This window comes from Panthera leo, chromosome C2 (assembly GCF_018350215.1).
Source record: "Panthera leo isolate Ple1 chromosome C2, P.leo_Ple1_pat1.1, whole genome shotgun sequence".
Taxonomy (NCBI): domain Eukaryota; kingdom Metazoa; phylum Chordata; class Mammalia; order Carnivora; family Felidae; genus Panthera; species Panthera leo.
In genome coordinates this window covers 86531969-86555372 of record NC_056687.1, presented here as the reverse complement: position 1 = coordinate 86555372, position 23404 = coordinate 86531969, and the positions used below count along the sequence as shown (strand labels likewise).

The 23404-nt window shown below is 37.7% G+C and overlaps 1 long non-coding RNA gene across 2 annotated transcripts in view; it reads right to left on the bottom strand.

Annotated features, from left to right (window-relative positions):
• Positions 1-4981: 4981 nt before the first annotated feature.
• Positions 4982-23404, bottom strand: part of LOC122229740 — a 35631-nt gene continuing 17208 nt past the window's right edge. For both annotated transcript variants that reach the window (XR_006207124.1, XR_006207123.1), the window contains exons 2-3: positions 5412-5464; positions 4982-5136 (exon numbers count right to left, since the gene is read on the bottom strand). This is a non-coding gene — a long non-coding RNA (uncharacterized LOC122229740). The remainder of the gene's footprint in view (positions 5137-5411; positions 5465-23404) is intronic.

Genomic DNA, 23404 nt, shown 5'->3' with positions numbered 1-23404 from the left:
TTCATCATCTCTAATCTATGATATTCAAGCCACATTCTAGAATATGGAGGAAGTCCTAAACTCTGATACTTAAATCTTAATGATAAAAGAAAATTTTCTGGGATAAGGTTAGAGTGGCAGCATTACATATTCAACATGCAATCTATGACTTTGGCTTTTGTGCCACCAGCTGCTATGGATTCTTCTAGTGATTTCTCAGTTTGTGAGGCATCTGTGAAAGATTATGTCTCAACTTAGGCTAATTCAGTCTCAGGATGACAAATCAATTGGTAGGAGGATTTGAAGGAAACTAACGCCCTTGGGTCACTTGAGATTTCCCATAGGCCTCATTCAGTTAGTATAAATTTATAGTGTCCATGAGATTGACATTGATGTAGGCTGAAAAACCTAAATTCTTTAAAATTCTGTTCCAAAAATCCTTCTCAAATGTTTACAGACAATGCTCTCTGGAATGATAAGAATTGAAAGGAATGTGAATAATTTTACCAATGTTAACTTTTTTTCTCCAAATAATAATTTTAAGCCAAACAAATAAATAATGCTACCATTCATTGAATGCTTACTTGGTTCCAGGCACTGTGCTTAATGTTTTGCATATGTTATATTATTTAATTCTCAAAGCTATTCCAAGATTTTTTTTTTAAGTTTATTTATTTTGAGACAGAGAAATAGAGGGAGAGACTCTGTGGGCAAGGTGAGGAGCAGGGGTGGGGGGCAGAGAGGGAGAGAGAATCCCAAGCTGGCAGTGTGGATCCAGAGGCAGGGCTGGATCCCATGAACCATGAAATCACAACTTGAGCCTAAATCAAGAATTGGACACTTAAATGACTGAGCTACCCAGGTGTCCCAAGATTATTATTTACTTTTTTACAAAACACAACAACAACAAAAACAAAATCTGAGGCATAACACTACTGAGATACATGCCCGATATCACACAGCTAGTGAAGCACCAGGCATGAACTAGTATTGTCACCATGATATTTCCAAACAATGATTTGAACCTGAATCATGCCTTTTGGATTCTGTTCCATTCCATGTCCCAGTGTCAGCACACACACATGGATGACATAAAAAATATGACATAATCAGATGACAAAGAAAAAATCTGGATTGATAGTACCATTTTCTAGAAAAAAATTTTTTATAAAAGTAATTTTTATAGTTCTGGTATTTATCATTTATACATGTATCCCAAGTGTCAACAAAATTAACACTGCTTTTTTATTAAAAAATTTTAACATATATTTATATTTGAAAGAGGGAGACAGAGCAGGAGAGGGGCAGAAAGAGAGGGAGACACAGAATCTCAAGCAGGCCCCAGGTACTGAGCTGTCAGCACAGAGCCCAAAGTAGGGCTCACACTCATGGACTGCGAGATCATGACCTTAGCTGAAGTCAGACACTTAACCAACTGAGCCACCCAGGCACCCCAACACTTTTTTTTTAAGATTAACATAAAATTTATTCAACCCTTCTATCACTTCAGGAAGTAGGAAACCTGCACCCTTTCCCCACTACTCTAACTTCAGAGAGATGTTTATTAGCTGGTGTTTTCATGTACACCAGCAGGTCTCATTTTCTATTCTTGCTGAACTCTGAGTGTTACTGTTATCTCATCCCCAGTGATTATTCTGTGTGCTCTGTCTTATACAAAACAGGAAGGGGCAAAGACTTTTCCTTGATTTCTTCAAAATCATGTCAATTATTTGTGTAGATGACTTCTCTGAAATTTTAAGACAACGGAAGAGGCAGTTACAGCACAAAGTTACATAGAAAACATTTTAAAACTGAATATTAGATAATCCCTTTCTTAAAACTCCTTCAATAGCTCTGCTAGAAGAAATTATGCATCAACTAGCTCTCTTCAGGCTCTAGTCTTCTGCCATATAATTTGAGCACTTCCCCTGTCTGACTAATCCCTCTCTCACTTTTCTTGTCCTCACTGAAACTCCCAAATTTGTGATAACTTTCTTTGCTGAACACTTGACTAATGCTTCCATATATTGTAATCCTCAGTCCTCATCTTCCACACCACAGGCAGTTTCCTTTTCAAAAACATTTGTCTTCCTAAGAGGAATTCAGATGCTATCCACTCATATACACTTTTTAAAAAATCTCATTTCATATTTAATATACTAATACCTTGCTAATTTTGAAGTTACTTGTTTGGTGACCTTAACACAAACCAGAAAGTTAGCATAAATGGCTCCTGGGAAGCCAAAGTCACCCTCTCAGGCAATTTATTCATAAAAATAAAACTGTATGAGAAGTAGCAGTAATTATCAAAATGGTAATAAAAACATTCAAAGAGTTTGTCTTAGTTGGAAAAAAAAACCCTCAAAAGGCAAAATTCCTTTAGTAAAAATGTATACTTTCATTAAAAAAAACTGAGCTGTAATAACTGTAAGATTCGCTCCTGGATATGGCATGCTCCCAGATATGATAATACATCAATGGATTAGTTTATATCATGTGATGAAAGGTTAGAAAATAGCAGTCATGATAAAAAATATGATGTACATGAAGATAAGCCAAGTCTGCTGCACAGTGTAATAGAAAAAGATAAATAAAAGGAAACTAAGACATTTATGTAGGATAAAAGAAAAAACAAAAAGCATTCCACTATTGGAATATAAGAGCCTTTTTTTAAATAGTAAGGGGCAGTATGAAGTTTTTAATTCAAGTCTTTGAAATTCACCGCTAGTTTTAAATCCAACATTACTAGCTAGAAATCAGCAACTATATGATGTAAAATTTGTTTAAAAGAATCTTGTTGAAAGATTTATATATTTGACCACACATTTTAATAAGTGTAAAGAAGCATTAATTATTGACTGCCTGCTCTGTACGGCAAATCTTCAAGAAGATACCATTGACCTAGGCTTTAAAGTATGAATAAAGTTTACCAAGTTTAGAGCCATGGGCATTCCAGGAGGAGGAGCACATAAGCAAAGGCACAAATGTGTCAACTTTTATTCCATCAGAAGGACACAAGATCACCATGAATGGGTAGAATACAGCTCCTATAATGAAAAGCCAAGGAGTCACTACTCCAGTGAAACAAGTGATAGAACAATTCATTTAAGTTAGGATAAGTACTTCTTAGGAGTTCTGATAGAGTAGATAAAAGTTCTGAATTTTCTCTTTTTTTTTTTTTTTTGAGGGTGCTAGACAGGCTTGGGAAGAGGATTCAACATTGAGGCAAGTTACTAACAAATACATATACAAACAAATCTAAACAAATTTACAGGTCAGTCCTGTGATATGACTAATCCTATTGTCTAGTAAAACATCCAGAACACATTTTTCTCTATTTATATTAGTATTTATTATTTCTTTGTTATATGCATATATGTTACCGGTCAAGTAACTCCAAATATCTGGATCATCTAGACTTAGTACACAAGGAAATAAATAATATCCTAGAGTAGACTAGTGCCCATTCCAACAAAGAACGCATTCACCCTATCCCCTAAATCTCAGGCTCCCTTTTTATTCTCCTTCAATTCAAAGACCTTGTTTAGCCAGACGCTGAAGCTAGAAGTCCAGGGAATTTTACTCCTAGCGACTCACCTTAGTGCTCATCCATCCCCCTTATTTTTAAGTAATATGCTAATGTTTCAATATTGATGTTTTCAAAATAATAGTTTTCTACAAATGATGTAGCCACAAGTACACACAATATTAACAATTCATTATGTTTCATTTAGATCTCATGAGTGCATTACATCAAGTCCTAATAAGACAAGAAATATATTCTGAAAAGTACTGGATTCTACCTTTTGATATTTTAAGAGTGCATTCCTTTCTCTCATGAATTCAAATGCTGTACTTTCTGGGCTTAACCTCTATCTCAAGCTGTCAAGATGATAACCATCTGTATGATTGGTAATTGTTCTTTTTTATTATGTTTGACACACTTTTAATTGTTTCTATTGATTTATTCTTTTTAGCAACTGTATGTGGTGATCAGAATATTTAATACGTGACTTTTCTGCTTTGTCTTCAAGGAGATGGTGTAAGTCGTGTTCAAATATGTATTTTAAAAAACCATTATCAAGACAGTATAATGAACTTTTGTACATGAAAAAAGTTTAAAGTTTTAGTAAGTTGGCTCTTGCTCCCATAAAAAACTTTAACAATAAGATTTAAAGCAGATAGTAATCTAAAAAAACACACACATAAATAAAAGCAACTGAGCAAGCAATAGGGAAAAATAAAAATTTGATGACCAACAAAAGTTTCCATAGTAAGCTCAGAAATTTAGAGACCAGTTTGCTGAATTAAACAAAACTTCAAAGGCAATTATGTTTTCTACTTGGATTGTCCCATCCATCACCTTCCTCTCTTCCCCCTCTTTCTTAGTCACAAAAGGAATAGTAGAGGAAATTCTGCAGAGATTCTTACACATTGTGAAAATTGCCCAATCAGCTTTTTAGAAGCTGTAGAATCCCACTCACCATCAGATTGCAATAGGGTTTGGAAGCAGATTTCTACAAATTTTGTCTAATTGCCAATTATGGCAAAATAAACGGGACAATTTTCTTTCCTTCTCAACTATACATCTAAGTCGTTATACCAGAAAAATGTATCCTATACCAGGTTGTCTTCTAGAACCTTTTGTATTTTCCTGAAACCCAATAATATTCTTTTCTTTCCCACCATCACACCCCACTGCTGTGTGACTGTCTCTTTTAATCCCCCCAATACACTGTGCCAATAGGACTTTTCATGGAGGAAATACATGAGCTACTCTTAAACAACCAACTCTCCTACAGATTGACCCTTCTCCTCCGATTTTGCACCCAGATGCCCAAAGCACGCATCTAAGCAGACATATTCTATATCTTCACATGAAAGAGATAAATGAACTCTTTAGAAGGCAACATGAATTTTAAGATTGAAACTGAGAAAGCAAATAAAACTCCTCAATCTTTTTTACAGGACTAAAAAAAATTGTATGTATGCTTACCTGTTGGCAGTCAGCAATGCCTTCTCTCTTTGTGTCAATGAAATTAATCTCAAAGCTTGTGTGAACTGTGTCTGACTCCAGAACACCAACTCCTTCTGCTATTGCTTGACAGCATCACCCTTAAGAGATTCTTTTGGCTTTGTGCTGTGGACATTTATGTCCTGTAAAAATGGTTGAATAGATAGTTTTATTTTGTGAAGTTTGGATAAATCTAATGACATTATGTTCTCATAAACGTTGCATGCATGTGAAACTGAAATTGGACATGATTAAGAGGAGTTCTTTCTGTCCATTTACCCTTTGTATCATATACCAGGTGCAGATATGTCAGGATGAGGGAATCTACATTTTAAGTCATTTTGGATGTTTAAGTAAGCCCTGAGTGAACATGAAGGTTGGATGAGTCAACTAGAATTTCAGAATTGGCCGGACTTACTGTGGAGCTAGGACTTGCAGCTGGCAACTGGGCAGTGATTCAGGAGATAGCTACTGCAACGAGAAAAAAAAAGTATGAGACTTACATGCCTATAATCAGCTTCTAACTTCTTTAAAAACAACCTTCATCCCTTGTGGTGGTTTCTTCTCTCACTCAAAGAGTTTCTGGATGTTAATTTTAATCTAATTTCACCAGGACACAAATGTGGGCTGAATAAAGGGCAAATCAGATGAGTAGCAGAGGGATTTTATCTGAACCTCAATCATTCACTGGTGCCTCTGGCTGAAAATACCAGAAAAATGAAAGTGACAGAAATAGCTAAAAGCAAATTTAAGAAGGGATGTTGGACTGCTCAAATCTAAAGAGTTATTAGAGGAAGGAGAAACTCAGAAATCAGTAAATGTAGTCTAAGAAGTTGGTAGAAGAAGAGGGGAGGAGAGGGGAGGGAAACATGGAGAGAGGAGAAGGGGAGAGAAACATGGGGAAAAGGTATGGATTGAATTACTTGATTAGAGTTAGGTCCTCAGTTTAAGCTCAGTTTTGCTGTCATAAAATGACCCCAACATCTCAGTAGCATATAATAACATTTATTTCTCTTATGCTACATGTCTATCACAGATTAACTGCCAAAGGGCAGTTCACTGTCTTCACTTAGGGCTGACTGACAAAGAGGCCTTCATGGAGGTTTCAGAGAGACACAGCATGACAAAATCACAAGATAAAGGCTCAGAAGGACACGTTTCACCTCTGTTCACATTTCATTTGTCAAAGCAAGTCACATGGCCAAATCTGATGTCAATAGGGTGGGAATGTATATTTTGAACAATATATAATTGTCTAACACTATGTAACTAAAAATGTTTTGAACTTCATTAACAAGTAAAGATAAATGTCACTTCCCCCTTCTTGGGTGGTTTTGGTTGGGACATTTTGCAGAATGTCCTACAGTTTAGGTTTTTCTGATGTTTTTCTCACGATGAGACTGGGGTTATGGGTTTTTTGGGAAGGAAGATCACGGAGGAAAAGTGTCATTCTTATCACATGAAGTCTAGGATATATGTTATCAATATGATTCACCATTGTTGGTGTTAACCTTGGGGGGAGTGTTTGTCAGATTTTTCTGCTATAAAGTCCTCTGTTTTTCCTCTTTTCTGCATGCACTCTTTGGATGGAAAAAGAAACCACCAGAAGGGAAACCACTATGCACAGCCCACACTTAAGGAATGGAGGTTTATGTTCCACCTCCTTGAGGGTCTTTCCAACCACTCCACAGGTGAGGATTCTGAGGTTTAAAGAGTTTAAAGAGTTTAAGACCAAGTTGACACAGTTATTAAGTGGTATCAAGATTGAAACCCACATCTTTCTGACTTATAAAACTATTCTTTTTTCGGTACTACACAAAAAGAAGCATAAGAATAGGGAAATGGTTAGAAAAAAAGAAGGGATATATCTATGAGTTGTTTCAGTGAAGCATGCTGGAAGGCATGATGCCTTGATACCAGAGACATTCAGATAACAATTCCTTAACTTGCTACCCACTAGCACTGGGACTAGAGAATTATGTTCCTTGATGTTTATAACACTATCCTACTATTATGCTGACATGGCCTACTAATAATCTGTCTTTCTATAAGTACATCCTGACTCCGTTCCAATCACTAGGCCACTTTTTGAATGGGAAAGCAAGTCCTTGGAGCATTGTATGTGTGTTGGGGGTTGGGGAGAAATAAAAGTGATTTTATCTTTACTTTTTATGGCCAGGGCCAGAAGATACCTTCTAAGCTATCTAAGTTCTAAATAGTTTTTTTTTTTTCTCTCTTTCTTTTAACAGAGTTACAATGCTAGATCTTCTTAATAAAAAGAAGGCATGTTTCTGTCACAGAAATAGTTTTTGGACAAATGAAAAACTGAGGCTGAGAAGCAAAGCAATAGGACATCAGGAGTGTATTAAAAGTCTTGTGAGGGTTTTTTTTCCCTTTTTACCATAGAGATATAATTTAATGTTGACATTTTAATTTATGTGTCAGGTTCCATACCCAGTTTCTTTTGAAGTGTTATCGACAATGCAGTTCCAAGACAGAAACAATCATGCAATAGTACTGAATTGTGTTTTCTTAACTAGGATCAAATCCGTCTTCTTACAAAAAAAACAAACAAAACAAAAAAAAAAAAAACTAAGTTACAGATAATGTATAAAGATAAAACAGAGTTTGGGGACATTCTACACATTTTATATGATGAAAGTCTTTTCTTATCAATTTTTGTAAATAGAATAGAGAGTAGTACTTGGTGTTTGAGTCACATGTGTGTATCATATACTAAATTGTAATCACATGATACCTTTGTACATGATTAGTTGAAATATTCTAATGTGTAGTAATTTCTAGTTAGACTCAGCTCCTGGCTGACAAGAAGGAAGTCAAGTAATTTATCCCTATTTCTTTTCTTTTTAATGTTTATTTATTTTTGAGAGAGAGAAAGAGAGAGATACAGAGTACAAGCGGGGGAGGAGCAGAGAGAGAGAGAGAGAGAGAGAGAGAGAGAGAGAGAATCTGAAGCAGGCTCCAGGATCTGAGCCATAAGCACAGAGCCTGATGTGGGGCTCAAACTCACGAACCATGAGACCATGACCTGAGCTAAAGTCTAATACTTAACCAACTGAGCCACCCAGGTGCCACTACCTCTATTTCTTATACTATAGAGAGATTTATACTTTCATAAATAATTTTTGTCTTCAATTCCCAAGATTATCTGAACTTTCTGAGATTGTTATGTAAATCCTATATGAGAATTGAGCTTTTAGGGCAGGGACTGTTTTATTTATTACTGTGTCGCAGCACTTGGTACATTCTAGAACACTGTATATACTTAATAAATGTTTGTTAAATGAATATTGAATAAATGTTTTCAAGAGTAAAGCACTGTGTAAGTTTAAGATAGTCACAAAATACATAACTACATGTAAAATAAAAGGCTGTGTCTAACGTGTAAGATCATTAATTTCCCTCAGATCAGAATAAAGCTTATTTTTATGAGATTGAAGGGGTGCAGGGTGAGATGCCCCAAAATATGCCACTTTGGCATAGAGACTACTTCAAGTTAAAAGTCATAAATACTCAGCAGATGCAGGAAAAGCTCTCTGCCTCCCCCACAACTGCCTAAATTTACACTGGAAAGCAGAGCCTGCAACAGGAAGAGAGCTAGTAACAGAGACTCCCCCTTACTTAAGGAACCTATCTGCATAATAGGGCAACCTGTTCTTCTAAACATCTCCTTGCACCTTCTTGCTAATGAGCTTTTTCCCCTTTGTGCCCTCAGACCGTCCCCTCTCCTTAGCTCAGATAAGCTTCCTGTTGCCTCATTGTCTTCGGAATATCTTGTCTGTGTGGATTCCCCATACACATGCTATTAAATTGGGGTTTTTACTATCAGTCTGTCTCAATTCCACTTTCTCAGGCAGGATTGGTAGATTGGCCCTACTTGGCAAGGAGTTCATTCTTGTTCAGTTAGACAGAAGTTGGGACCATGAGGTCATACTGCTATCCCTTGCAGGCTATGAGATGAGGGTGCCATGAAGTAATGGGTACCTGAGATACTGTAATTTATAAGAAAAGTATATATTTGGTCATTCAGATGACCAAAATATATTTTTCATATGTATTTGGTCTTTCTCCATGGTTCCTGACTTATGGCTCCCCAAACTCTTAGAATTTCCTAAGTGTTGAGTGTCATAAAGGTATCTTGTGTCATGTTTATAGGGTGACCTTGGGAAAGCACTTAAGGATAGAGGCTTGTTGCCAGTGAAACCAACCAAGTGATTAGAGAGCTGGAACTTCCGGTCCCGACCCCAGACCTTCTAGGAGAAGGGACAAGCTGGAGATTGAGTTGTCAATGGCCACTGATGTTATCAATCATGGCTATATAATGAAGCCTCCAAAAAACTCAGAAAGCTTCTGGGTTGGTGAACACGTGGAGATTTGGGGAGAATGCTGCACCTGGAGAGGGCATGGATTCTCTATGCTGTTCCCATGTACGATACCTTGCCCTATGCATCTCTTTCATCTGGCTGTTCCTGAGTTATATACTTTTATAATACATTGGTGATCTAGTAAGTAAAATATTTCTGAGTTCTGTGAGCCACTCTAGCAAATTAATCAAACCTGAGGAGAGGGTAGTGAGAACCTCTGATTTATAGCCAGTCAGTCAGAAGTACAGTAACAATCTGGGCTGGTGACTGGCTTCCTGAAAAGGGGAGAGAGGGCAGTTTTGTAGGACGGAATACTTAAACTGTGGAATCTGATGGTACCTCTGGGTAGATGGTGTCAGAATTGAGTGTAATGGAGTTAAGTTCATGGATACCTTGCAGTGTCTGAGTATTGCCTGTTGAAGGTGTAGGGAACTCCCTTCTCCAAACACTAGACATTTGGATCCCAGAACACCAAAAGAGTACTTCTAGGACATATGAGGTACTGTTCACAATATAATACTAAGAAAAAAAGAGAATTTAAAATGGTACATATGGGACATTACAAATTTAGTATATATATGTATACATATATATGCTAAATACTAAATACTAATATATACACACGCATGAAGTTTGTTGAAAAGTTAAATGAGAAAATGCCGGTAAAGTATGTAGCATAATTTGTGACACACAATAAACTTAATAAATGTTTTGTTATCATATTTAAATACCCAGAAAGAGTGTTAGAGGGAAATTCACCAAGATAGTAATTGTGATTTTTTTCTCAGGAGGTGTAGGTATGGATGAGTTTTATTTTCTTATTTACCCTTCTTACCAGTTTTTTTTAAACAATGAACATGTATTTCTTATATAATCAGAAAACAATGTTATAAACCTACTGATATAAAAAAAGAAATGAATACATAAAGTATAGCAGTTGTCTTTAATTTTATCTTCCAAATACTGGATCATTTTCTTATTTTACAGTTTGAAAAAGTTTTCTAAAATAACTCTTAGAAAAGCTTTGCTAAAATCTTTATGCTAAAATTAGATATTTTAAAAGATGACAGAATTAATACATTAATACATATAATGAATCATTATCTTTTTTTCTGTTACTCTCACACTCACTATTGTCCTGAATATTATTTTCTTTTTCCAAGACAACCTACCTTGTTTATCTGACTCCAGAGTATAATTGCAAACTCAGATTCTAAGTTAGAAAGGTAGATTAAATGTCATCCATATCAAAATCAGAAATTTTCCAACAAAAAAGTGCAGGCTAAGAAATTTTCCCTTTTGTTGGTAATAAAACTAATAATAAGCAATGGTATCAGATATAAGACCATAGTTTCAGATTTTAGCTAGATACCCTTTCTGTTGCAAACCTCTCCTACTTCCCTGTGTTTTGTTCATCATAAATTTCTAGGTCATTGCCTACTTTGCCAAATTAGATTACTTTTTGAAATTTCTTTTAAAGCATAGGTGATCTCTGTGGCACCAGCGGATTATACAGGTTGATTCTCAGTTTCAAGACTCATTACCAAGCTGGTAACCACAGCATTTTACGTGAGAAAAGGAAATGTCAGCCTATACCATTCAAGTTATACCTACTTACACAAATGTGTTCCTTTTGGGGAAAACAAAACACAATAACAACAAAAATTCCCACATTACAACAAATTGCTTTGCTTTCATAAAATTGACACTGTGACTCATAACTCATGTTTCCTCTTGTGCTGGGCCTTCCAGGAAGCTCAGAACTAAATATGAGTTATCAAATCCCTTGTGAGGTACTATTGGCATTGGTGTTTTTGTAATAACATGGCCTCCCAGCTTCATGCTTTTTTTCCCACCTTCATTTTCCCTTTTCCTTGACCATATCATTTTACTGATATTGTTTCATAAAAAAATTCAAGTATTTTTTTTGGAATAAGGCATTATATAAATAAACAAGTGAAACAATTTTCATATGCTCTTTTCAATGTACCTGCTGCTATAGATATATACATTTAATAAGTCTTATTACACTTTATGAGTAACAAGTGTATTTTCATGCCTACTCAATGTTCACTGTAGAACAGCTCTATATTACTTATGTGAGGTTATGAAATAAAATGAATAATTTTAAGACTTAAAGTTCTTTAGCTGTATAAATTAGCATTGCTGTTGAATCTCCATTCAATTCAATTTTATCCATGTGGCATATCTCTTTCTACAGTTTTTGAAAGATATTTATAATTCAAGGTAGAATATACATGAAGTTATACAAATAAAATAAAGAAGCCTAATAGATATACATACATACACCCTCAAAGATGATTTCAACTTCTCTAGAAGAGGAATTATAGAATTATATTTATGCAGGTATCTCACATAAAAAATAACAGGGTATCCAGAAAAACTTTTGGTTGGTAGTAGATGCTCAGATTATATCACCTACTGAGCTTTTTTTTTTTTTTTTACCCACATGTTCTCCTAATAGAGATTCATTAACAATTGCCATGTTTATTTATGTCAGTAAATCATAGTAGATAAGGTATGTTACATGTCATTTCATTCTAATTATAATTATCTGTATTGTGATATTAAGATATGAGAAAATTATAGCTTTAATTCCAGGTAATGTATAATTTTATAGCTGTTAGTCTTAAGAAAAGTGATTTTTAAAAAAGATTTATTTATTTTGAGAGAGAGAGGAGTGAAAGCAGGGGAGGGGCAGAGGCACAGAGAGAGAGAGAGAGAGAGAGAGAGAGGGAGAGGGAGAATCCCAAGCAGGCTCCACATTGTCAGAGCAGAGCCCAACCCGGGGCTTGATCATGCAAAACACGAGATCATGACCTGAGCCAAAATCAAGTCAGACGCTTACCTGACTGAGCCACCCAGGTGCCCTGAAAACTAATTGTTTTATACATGTAAATCCACCATTAGCATATTTGTATGGTACAACATAACAAAAAATGTGCCTATGTAATCTGTAGGATATATGACCTCATCCTGTTCTATTCCTTATTAATACTAAACACAGATAACTAAGGAAATAGAGGCTTACATATCCACCTATTATATATAAAATATTCTATAGTTTCACCATGCTAAAAGTATTTTCACATACATTATTTTGTTGAATCCTCAAAACAGTCCTATAGAGCTATATAAGCAAAATAGTATAGACCTAACTTCAAATGTATGCCAGAGAGATCATGTGACTGATGGCCACATAGTAAAGTGACAATGCTAGGACTGGAAAGCAACTCTCTTCACTCTCAGTCCAGGATGTTTCTTTGCAAACCACTGCAACTTCTAAGCTTCTAAAAATCAATACCACCTTCTCCTCAGACTAATACAGAGCTTCTTATGAAGCTGACCTTATCCTGCTCTATTCTTTATTAATACTAAACACATATAACTAAGGAAATAGAGACAGGTTTATATATCCACCTATTACTAGAATGTTCCCACACTGCATTTATATTGAGAGAAGACTAGCAACTTTTTAAAATGTTAAGGTTTGGACTTTCTTGGAGTCTTTTCAGACTTGTATATTTAAAACTTGCACAGATATTTTCAGTTTGCATACAGAGAAACTTCAGAAATTTTCCTTTACACATCTAAACACCATCTAATGCAGTAAGTATAGTTTTGTACATGAGTTCAAAGAACACAATTATTTTGAAATAAGGTATATTTAAAGCTAAATAAAAAATATAAAGTGTATTTTTCAGAAAGAAAAAAACTATAATGTTAATAGGTATTTGAGATTATTTAAATGCCTTTTCATTCTTCCGAATTTTCCAAGTCTAGCATCTCAAATTTACATGTAATCAGAACTCTTGAATTTCTTCCCTGTCTACCACACAAATGAGATATGTGCAGCCTCCCAGTCTTCTACAAATTATTAATTGCTTCTTTATTCTCCTTTTGCTCAGGCCAAAAATCTAAGTCTAATTTCTTGACTCCTCTCCTCAGAGGAGCATACATTAGAGAAAATATATTCTGAATTTGACCACTTCTGATAACCTCTCCTGCCATCCTTAAAATCTTGCCTAAAATCTTACTTGAATAGCCACCTACTTGGCTTCCCTATTTCCACTCTTGCCTACCCCAACTTCCCCCACCTCCCAGCCAATTCTCCACACAGCAGCCAGAATAGTTCTATTAATACATAATTCAGACCATATCATTCTGTTATTCTTCTCCAGTGGCTTCCTTAAGTTTTTCCCTAGGGCTGTATGAGATCTGTCCCTGGCCCACATCTCCCTCTTTCCACCACTACCCTCTTGTACCCACAGGTCACAATGGCCTCCCTTTTCAACATTTATTAGCCTTTATTCCTGGCACCTACTTCCCCTGGCCTTTACAGAGTCTACTTCCTCAATTCATTCCTCTATGTGCTCAATTTAGACAGGTCCTCCTGACTCTACCCAAGATATTACTTCTTCATCTTTCTGTTCTTGTCTACTTCCTCACCCTGCTTTGTTTTTCTTCATTGCACTATCACTATCTCACTTCTATTGAATGTACATTAATTTATAATCTGCTGTCCCCTCTAGGATGTTAGCGCCACTGAAGACAGCGACAACATCAACCAGTGCTCCATCCCTAATGCTTACTGCAGTTCCTGCTCAATAAATATTTTCTTTCAAGTTATAAAGTAGTACTTTATAATTAGACATAAAATGCATACATACTTTTGCTAAGCATGAACCCAAACTCCAATTATAGACTGAGAACATTCTGCAAAGTGCAGCTTTGACAAAGGAAAAGAATGAGCTGTCAGGAGAATTGAGAGGTTAAATGAAGAAAGTGGAAGCTGAGCTGAGCCTGACCTGAAACAAGGCATTATAGAGGCTAAGCAGAAGAGAAATGATGGAAAAAGGAAAATAAGACTGCAATTAAAAATAGAAAGGTCACTGAGGCCAATTTCTGTGTTACGAGTGACTGAGTTCCAGAGAGAAACAAATTCTATAACTGGCTGTGGAGAGGGGTTTGACACAGGGCACAGGCTGCCAAGGTTATTACTCTGTAACAGAGCTCTGTGGACCCTTTAATGATGATGGCAGGCACTCTGTTGAAAGGTTAGCTGCAGAGGACATCTGAGATGGAAAGTGAACAGCAAAGTGCATGACATGATATAGCTTAAATCTAGTAACTGCACAAGCAGAAGACCGAAATGTTCAATGCATAGAGACTGTAAACAGAACAGGCACATGAGATAGGGCCCCAACTGTTTTCAATGATCAGGTTTACTGGAATCTAAAATGAGATTAAATCTAAAATATCCACAAAAAGGGGTGCCTGGGTGGCTCAGTCGGTTAAGCATCCAACTTTGGCTCAGGTCATGATCTCGCGGTTCATGAACTGGAGACCTGCATCAGGCTCTGTGCTGACAGCTCAGAGCTGGAGCCTGCTTCAATTCTGTCTCCCTCTCTCTGCCCCTCCCCCCGCTCACATTCTCTCTCCCTCTCTCTCTCTCTCTCTTAAAAATGAATAAACATTAAAAAAAAATTTAAATAAAGTATCTACAAAAAGAAAATATTCAAAGAGAAATTGTACTGGAAAGGAAGGAAGATAAGAGGAAAGATGGTTCACATGCATATGCCTATTGGGTTGACCATCCCTGGACAAATGGTGCTGTGAGGAGAAAACAAGAAGAAATCTGAAAGTGGAATCAGAAATATTGCATACACACACACACACACACACACACACACACACACACACACACACACATGTGCATGCCCACATACTCACATATATGGCATGATACAGATGAACATGACTATGTGGAACCAATTTAAGATCTCTTGATAACCATTTGGCAGAAACTTGAATTCAAAGCCAGAATGCCTGGGGTCTAAAACAGGTCAGATCACAAAGTAGTTGAGAGATCTTATGTGAGTCATTTCACTACTCTGAATTTAACTTTTCTCATGGATTGTTGCATTTCCAACAATCCCTGCGATTATAACCATTGGCATTGATTTGAGTTAGGTGAAGTAAATCACAACTCTAACACAGCTCCTAAGGATTAACTCTTTCTCTTATCTTGGTTGTAGTTAATCAAATATCATTCACTCATCATCCACCTATCCTCCATTCAGCAAACATTTTTGAGTAACTTCTATATGCAAAGTACCACTCTAGGAGTTTCAAAAAGGTCCTTGCCCTTAAAGAACTTAATGTAATAATCCTTTACCAGGATTTACACTGTAGTTTTTAAAAGTTAATTTGTTTTCAGAACTTAGGTAAGACTCATTTGGCTAACTGATAGCTTGGTTCATTTGCCAACATGCAGATTTATATATATAGGTGTTTGCATCTGTGTTATCTCATGAATCATATTTGGATTTTATCTGCAAAGTTTGTTTGTGTGTATATATACATATAAACATGCTGATATAGGGCTTGAACTCAGAAGATCATGACCTGAGCTGAAGTTGGACACTTAACCGACTGAGCCACCCAGGCGTGCCCCAATAATCAGAGTATTTATAACTCAGTCTTACTGACTGATACACAGGACTCCAGCACCCAGTGGGTTCCACACTTGGGCATGGACAAAAGGATAGTATTGCTTGTGCAAGAAACTGCAAGAAGCCTCTGTGTCATCAATGAGTTGAGCCTGTTGGGTGGCTTGTGGAGAGCAGAGCATCCTCCCAGGGAGTTAACTTGTGCATTAGCTTCTCTTAAGAGTCTGTTCACTAGAGAATGAATTTTTTCCTCATTCCTTGCTCATCTTGATGATGGCCTCTACTACTTGGGGCTTTTTTAACAGTCCTCTCTGAAAAGTTGTCTTCTCATTATTCTGATTTACCACATATCCCTAGGATTCACTTAATTTTACCACAACTTTGTTTCACTTTGAAGTTTTTATTATCAGAAAAATAACTGAATCCTAAATATCCAAACAAGACTATTTTGGTTTTGGAATTTATGCCTCCTTTTTTAAGGAATGAAGAAAGACACCCCAGAGCGCCTGTGTTCTTCAACACAAAACCATCTACTGAATAAAAAAATCTCATACTTATTTAAGAGCCAGACAGTCATTTCCTCCTGCCCTGTTCTACCTAGTATCCAGACATGTGTGGTTGGTTTTTTTTTAAAGTTTATTTTTATTTATTTTGAGAGAGAGATAGAGAGTAAGCAGGGGAGGGGCAGAGAAAAAGGGGAGACAGAGTCCCAAGCAGGCTCCTTGCTGTCAGCACAGAGCCCGACACAGGACTCAAACTCATGAACCATGAGATCATGACCTGAGTCGCAGTCAAGAGTCAGACACCTAATCATCTGAGCCATCCAGGCTCCCCTAGAGATGTGCGGTTTTAAAGAGAAATATAAAATTTCAAACAAAAAAAAAATCATTATTATTTGCTTACTTGAAAAACAAAAATAAATATACAAACACAAGATAATAGACAAATTACTATTCCAATATAAATTATATTTTTCTTATCATTTTGGGACAGGTGCTTAAAATACCACTCTCCAATGGCAGACATGGAAATGTACTGCTCAGCTCTGCCTTCAAAGAAGGACTTGCTATAAATGTAGGGAATGCGGTCAGCTATCAGCCCCCAACCACTGGGTCTGGGTTGTACTACCAGGTGGCTGTGGAAAAGAGCAGATTTGGAAGCTAAAGACGAGGGGATTCTGGAAAGTTGAGTGGAGGAGTGAGACAAGAAGTACCAGCTGTTACCCTTAGACCAACTTTACCTGTGGCAGCTATAGTTTATCCCACTAACCTCTATTTTCTAAGTCCCTCTTAGGAAAAGAGGTCCACCAGAATACTGGAGGATATACTACCAAAGCAAGTGGAGAAGGAGTACACAAACAGACTGTGACAGACACAGAAATGTGCTGCTTATTCTTTCTCAAGGAATATGTTTCTGTCCGCTGTAAGGAAGCAGATGATAGCAGACAGCCCCTATTCACTGGCTTCTTCAGTTTGCCTCAACTGCAGAGAGCCAGGGCCTCATTTTTTGAGTGGTTGGCATCCAGTGACTGAGCAAGATGAAGGCATGGGGCCCTGTCCATTGCAGCCCATTACAATTTCTTCTCATGGCATGATCCGAAATCTCCCCTTGCCCAGTCTTGCTTCCTCACCCTTTCCCTTTCTTGTGTAGACATTTTGCTTATTGAACTCCCATCTCAGGACCCGCTTTTTCAGGGAACACAACCTGTGGCACTCACCCCCTTCTCTCACTCACATGTAACAGTGTCTCTTACTTTGCTCCCTCACCTCTTATGCTAAAGGGACAAGGAATGTTCAGGGTAGTCAACAGCACAGAGATCTGATGGTCAGAGTCTGGCAGAGTGGGAAAGGGCAAAGGGCAGGAATAAAATTATTTCTGTACTTTCTTGCTTTTCATCTAAGTCACTAGATACAGATACCATCATTAATGGCATGGGAAGCTTTTTGTCTGATGCATATACCTTGCTGCTTAGGATAATAGCCAAATCTTTAAGAAACGGATCCATTTTCAAATGTTCTAAGGGTATTGATTGGTTAAAAAAATTTTTCAGTGACTCCTTTAGCAAATAAAATAGTGGCCTTTTAATCTATCTGTTTACAAATACAGAATTTCATGTCAGAATTATATAAATTGTATTTTTTAAAAAACTAAAATAAAGCAACTATTCTAATTAATGCTGTCTCAAGGCTTGGGAGGAGAGGGAGGTGGTAAGAAAACTACTCTTACCATTAGCCAAAGATGTATGTTTGAAAATATTTGAACTTCTACTTAATGTCTTCACATTGAAGATAACATTCCTTCCTCTTCTCCAACCTCTTAACCAGCTCCCACTCCCATACCTGTTCCTGGTGTTTACTCTTTAATGGAACTTAGCTCTGCCCCCGTGGCCTGATGCACAGAATTCTGGAGAGTGGCTGACAGTGCCAGCTTGGCCGTAGGACCAGGACTAGCAGGAAGGGAACCAGGCCAGTTGGTTCAGGCACTTCTGTAGTAGTATAGCTGAGAACCACACAGATGGAGCGTAGCTTCTTACCACCCTGGGCTTTTTCACTTTTCCACAAAAATTCCAAGTGAGGGCTGAATAGGTTGATCTTCTCTCCATGCTTGTTTCTTCATCTGTATATTGACGACCTTCATGGGCACAGGCTTGCTGTGAAGCTTAACTGAGTTGGCAGGTCCAGCACAATGCCTGGTATGCCAAAGCTGCTCAAAAAGTGGGTGTGTTTGTTCATTTATTCCTGACCTTCTAGCAGGAATGTATAAAGATATGATGGATGCTCATATCTGAGCCCATGTACCAGTCACACCTAGCAGGGTAAAAGGAAAGGGAATCAATCCTTGAGGAGATCTCCTTATGGACAGGCCATAAGTTATTTTGCCTTCACTGCTTTGGTTTAAAACTGCCCCCCTCACCCCATTCCTCCGGATTCCAAGGTCTCCATTATAGTAATTCCAAGGGGTTCCCAGTTTTAAGAGGATGGTAAAAAATGCCCAAGTGGCTCACCCTGTTTTAAAAAGAAAACCACAAAAACAAAAATCCTTTATAGCCTCTGAGAGTTTAGATGGCACCTACTATATAATCAGATACATAAAGTGTTACCAGTTTGCAAAATCCAGTAATTATTTTTTATTTGCCATCTATTAATTATTCACTATATGCCAGACACTGGTATTTTATTTACATTCTTTCAGTTCATCTGCCTTATAACCCTGTGAAATAGAGAATGGATACTAGGGAAGTAATGTAGCTAGCATGAGGTCACACAACCAGTCTGCAGTCAATTTTCCATAAAGCTAATGCAGCTTAGGCTGCTCTGTTGTTTGTTGCTCTCATCCTCTCTTGCTACCTTCCTTTGTTATTTGGTTTTTGTAGTGATTTGCTTTGGTTCTTTTCTCTTAGTTTTTGTGTATCTATTATAGGTTTTTCTTTGTGGTTAATTCAAGGCTTGCATAAAAGATTTTATACTAGTTATAACTTCCTATTTTAAGTTGATCTCAAGTTAACTTCAGTTGTACTGAAGACATTCACAGTGGTGGTGAGGGTTGCTGGTGGTGAGGGCCTCCTTGTCTCTCTCCCCAGCTGGTGAGGCAGTCATGGCTGAGGGGAAGCCTCCTGGTGTCAGGGCCAGGAACACAAATGCATGCTCAGCAGCAGTGCCAGTGTCTGGGGCATGGGCACCCACACTGTGGCACCAGAACTTGCAGGGAGTAGGGTAAGAAAGGGAAAGGCATGGCACCTCTGGCCCTGGGGGATGAAGGAACAGCTCCTGCTTAGAGAGCATGCAGTGGCTTAAACTGTAGGCAGCTCTGTCAGCTTCCTTGGTGGTGCAAGTTGCAGGTGCCCATGGCGGTGGCAAGAGCTTCCGGGATCCTCAGTGATGAAGGCTGTCGAAGTTCTTCTGGTCTCCTTTTCCCCCATGGGAGGTGTTTGTGACAAGGGGATCCCTTTTGGCCCCAAATTGTGCCAGCCTGTGCAATGGAGGATCCAGGTGAAATGCTTCCTATACTTTTCTATGCAGCCATTTTCGGTTTTTTTTGTGCTCCACTGGGTTGCCACAGGTTCTTAAGTGTACTCCAGAACTCTCCGGAGCTATTCTCATCAGTAAGTAGTTGTAAAATTGTGGGGTTTTTGGTGGGGGCACAAGGGCTAGGTTCTCCTAGTCTGCCATCTTTCCAGTGTCACTCCCTCTATTATTTTTCTTAAAGTCAGTGTCTAAAATTGGATCAATTTCTATGGCCAGTAAGCGGCAAAGTCAGATTCAAATCCAAGGTCTGTGATTTCAAAGCTACTCTTTGCTGGTTTCTTTTCTTCTCATTTGTTTATAGCTTAGCTCTGTTCCTTCCCTATAATCTCTTCCATGAGCCTCTGCTCTCTCTTTCCATTGAAACCCTCCCCCATTGCCAGAAAACATTACTGAGTCACTCTTTTTACCTTCTCACCAAAAATGAGATGGTGATTTTTTGCTAACAATTCCTTTTCCCTGATAATTCTCTCCTCTTGGAAGCAAGCCCTTCTGCTACTGTCAAAATTCGCAGAACAAGAATAGTAAGCTCCTTGCTTGCTCCCTACTACTGTCCCCACACAGTTAACCTCCAGAATAACCCCCTAACTTCTTCAAATAGCACTTGTCTCCAGTGTACTCTGCAGCTACATTCCTTAGTAATTTTAACCTCTTCCCCCATTGGTCTCCCGGTTCCATGACCTTCTCAATACATATGGCCTTCATCTCTGCTCCATTTGAGCCACCCACAGGCATAACCACATCCTGAAACTTGGCATCCTTCAGAATAACTCCATATCCCAGATCTATGAAACGAACAGTTCCCTCCTCCCACCCTACACTCTTTTTTCATTCTTCAATTATCCTAAAGCTGCTAATTACCTTCCTAGACAAAGGCAATAAGCTGGTTCATTTTGTTCTACAGATTTGCTGCCTCAAATCTATTAAATCTTAAATCTATTTGGCATTTAAAAAAATCATCTACATTTATCTATCTATGACATTAAAAAAAAACTTTTTCTAGTTTTTTTTTTGTCCCTCCTCAAAGACTACTGAGGGTGCCTGGGTGGCTCAATCGTTCAGACATGCTCAAGAAGAGTGTCTGTCTCTTGATTTCTGCTCTGGTCATGATTTCATGGTTTGTGAGTTTGAGCCCCACATTGGGCTCTGTACTGACAGCACAGAGCCAGCTTGGGATTTTCTCTCTCCCTGTTTCTCTCTCAAAAATAAATAAACATTAAGACTAGTCTACTGGTATTAGCTTTCTAAATAAAACCTTAATACCTACTTTATAAGAAAGACTGAAAGCAACTGGCTATATGATCTCTCTCCTTCTCAACAGTTTTGCTTCACAAGCTCTTATTTGTCCCATCCATCTCAGGACAAGAGATTATTTTTCAAGGGATCCCTTCAGGTGTGGCCCCCATCCCTTCTTGTGTTATCCCACTCTCATACCTTGCTCCATATATTATTTTTGTATTTTCTATTGCTCTTCTCCCTGAATTAGTCTCCTATGTCTAGATTATGCTCTCTGTCATTCACTTGAAATAACTTTTAGTGGCATCCTCTAGGAATGAAGTGTAACCTGACTTCAAAGATGGCAATCTTTCCAATCCTAATTAAAGATCAAGGAGGGTTCAAAGATGTTAGGGAAGACTTCAATAAGGCTCCAGAGACCTACCCAATCTTTAACGTAACCTACATTATGATAAATAATAAAAGTTTATCCAAAGTTGGGATGGATTTTAGGACATATAGCTGGGTAATCAGGAAAGAGTGCTAAAGATGCTGCAGAATTTCCTAGCTGAGCAAGATTACTGGTGACTTCCCTGGACCTCGGCCAAGGTACAGAAATCCCTTTGGGGAAGAAAGCAGGTGTAGGAACAGGAGCAGTACTATGCACAGGTGTCTCAGTCTTAGAAGAACAGTTATGCCTCCGTATATCATTTTCAAAATATGAATAACTAGAAGGACATTTGAAGTTCATCTAATCCAGAGGTGAGTATTAACCTGTGGGCTATATTCTGCCCAGAGCTGATAAGCCTTCTTTGGCCTACACTGTGTTTCTGATAATAATTATACCAATACATTAAAATCTGAAAAATTCACATACATGTCATGTTTTTGTTTTTAGGAAATATTGGGAGATTTGACAGCCCAAGACTGAAATTTCAGCATGGCAACCATTGGTTGGATCTGAGTAATGACTGCCTCATTAGATGGGATATGTGCCCTTCTATTCACCACCACCCCTACCATTCATTCAGGAGGCAGCAACATCTGAATTTCCAACTTCTGACTAAGTCCAGTGTCTTAATATTACAAACGATGAAGTTGGAACCCAAGGAGTTTTTGTAGTGACTCCAAAGTCACATTAAGCTAGTTAGAGGTAGTGTTGCACCTGCTTCCCAGTGCTGTGTTCACATTCTACATTGCTTCAGAAAGCTTTTGTAGCCTAACATTTTTGACATACAGAGCAACAGACCTAATCCTATTGTAGGTACAAAATTCAGGTAACACTTTTTGCCGTTATTAGCCTTCAAACCATCCTTTTGGAATAATGCAATTCACTCAGGAAGTCTTGTCATTGGGCAGATCAATAGCTCTGACCTACTTGATTATGTAACTTGCAATTGTGTTTCCATTATAAAACTCATTACCTAGTACAGCAAAAAAAAATCCTCACTTATCTTTTTTAGAATCTTTTTTCAAACTACATATGCTAAAGGTTGGGGTTCCTTACCAGCTTTATAGAAAATTTTTGGCTTTTGATCAGGCAAGGAAAAAGCATAAGGCCATAACTCTAACTCTGATTCTACAATTCATTTTCATATTAAATACCTAAATTCATATTTAGACAGATTTATGTAAGCCATCCTGGTAATTCTTTATTTTTTTAGCATATTTATGCATTTTATTTGTTGCTGCTATGAGATGTAAAAAGAAGGGAGATTCCTCCATTCCAAATCATGGCACAGCGTTCAGCCTTACTTTCTCCTCCCTATTCCTCCCCTCCCTTCCTTTCCATTCCCTTCCATGCATTTCTCTTCCTTCCTTTCTCTCCCTTTCCTTCTTTTCTTCTTTTTTTAAATCCTCTTCCCTCCTCTTTCCTCTTCAATCATTTATTGGTTGCACACTATGTACTAGTTATTATGCAAGAAAATCTAAGGTGAAAGGAGATTGATAAATATCAAGGTCAAATGAATGAATGCACAGATAGTGTAATAAATTCAATTAAAGCAAAAATAATTTGAGACATATATACCATACACTCTCAGTGTTCCATTACTGCTCTGTCAGATCCTCTTAACCATACATCAGTTTACTTTCAAATGTAGCACTGGTATCTTTGTTGGTGGGCAGTCCTCAGGCTTCCAGAACCCATTATGTCTATATATTCCAGAATCCTGAAGTGCCTGTACACTACAGTGGTAGCTTGTAATCAATGACTAATCAGTGTAGGCCCAGATCCCACCTTCTTGGCTAACTTTTGCATGGTTTTGCAGAGTGTCCTAATGGGATAGTAATTATCAGTTACCCACAAAAGTTGAC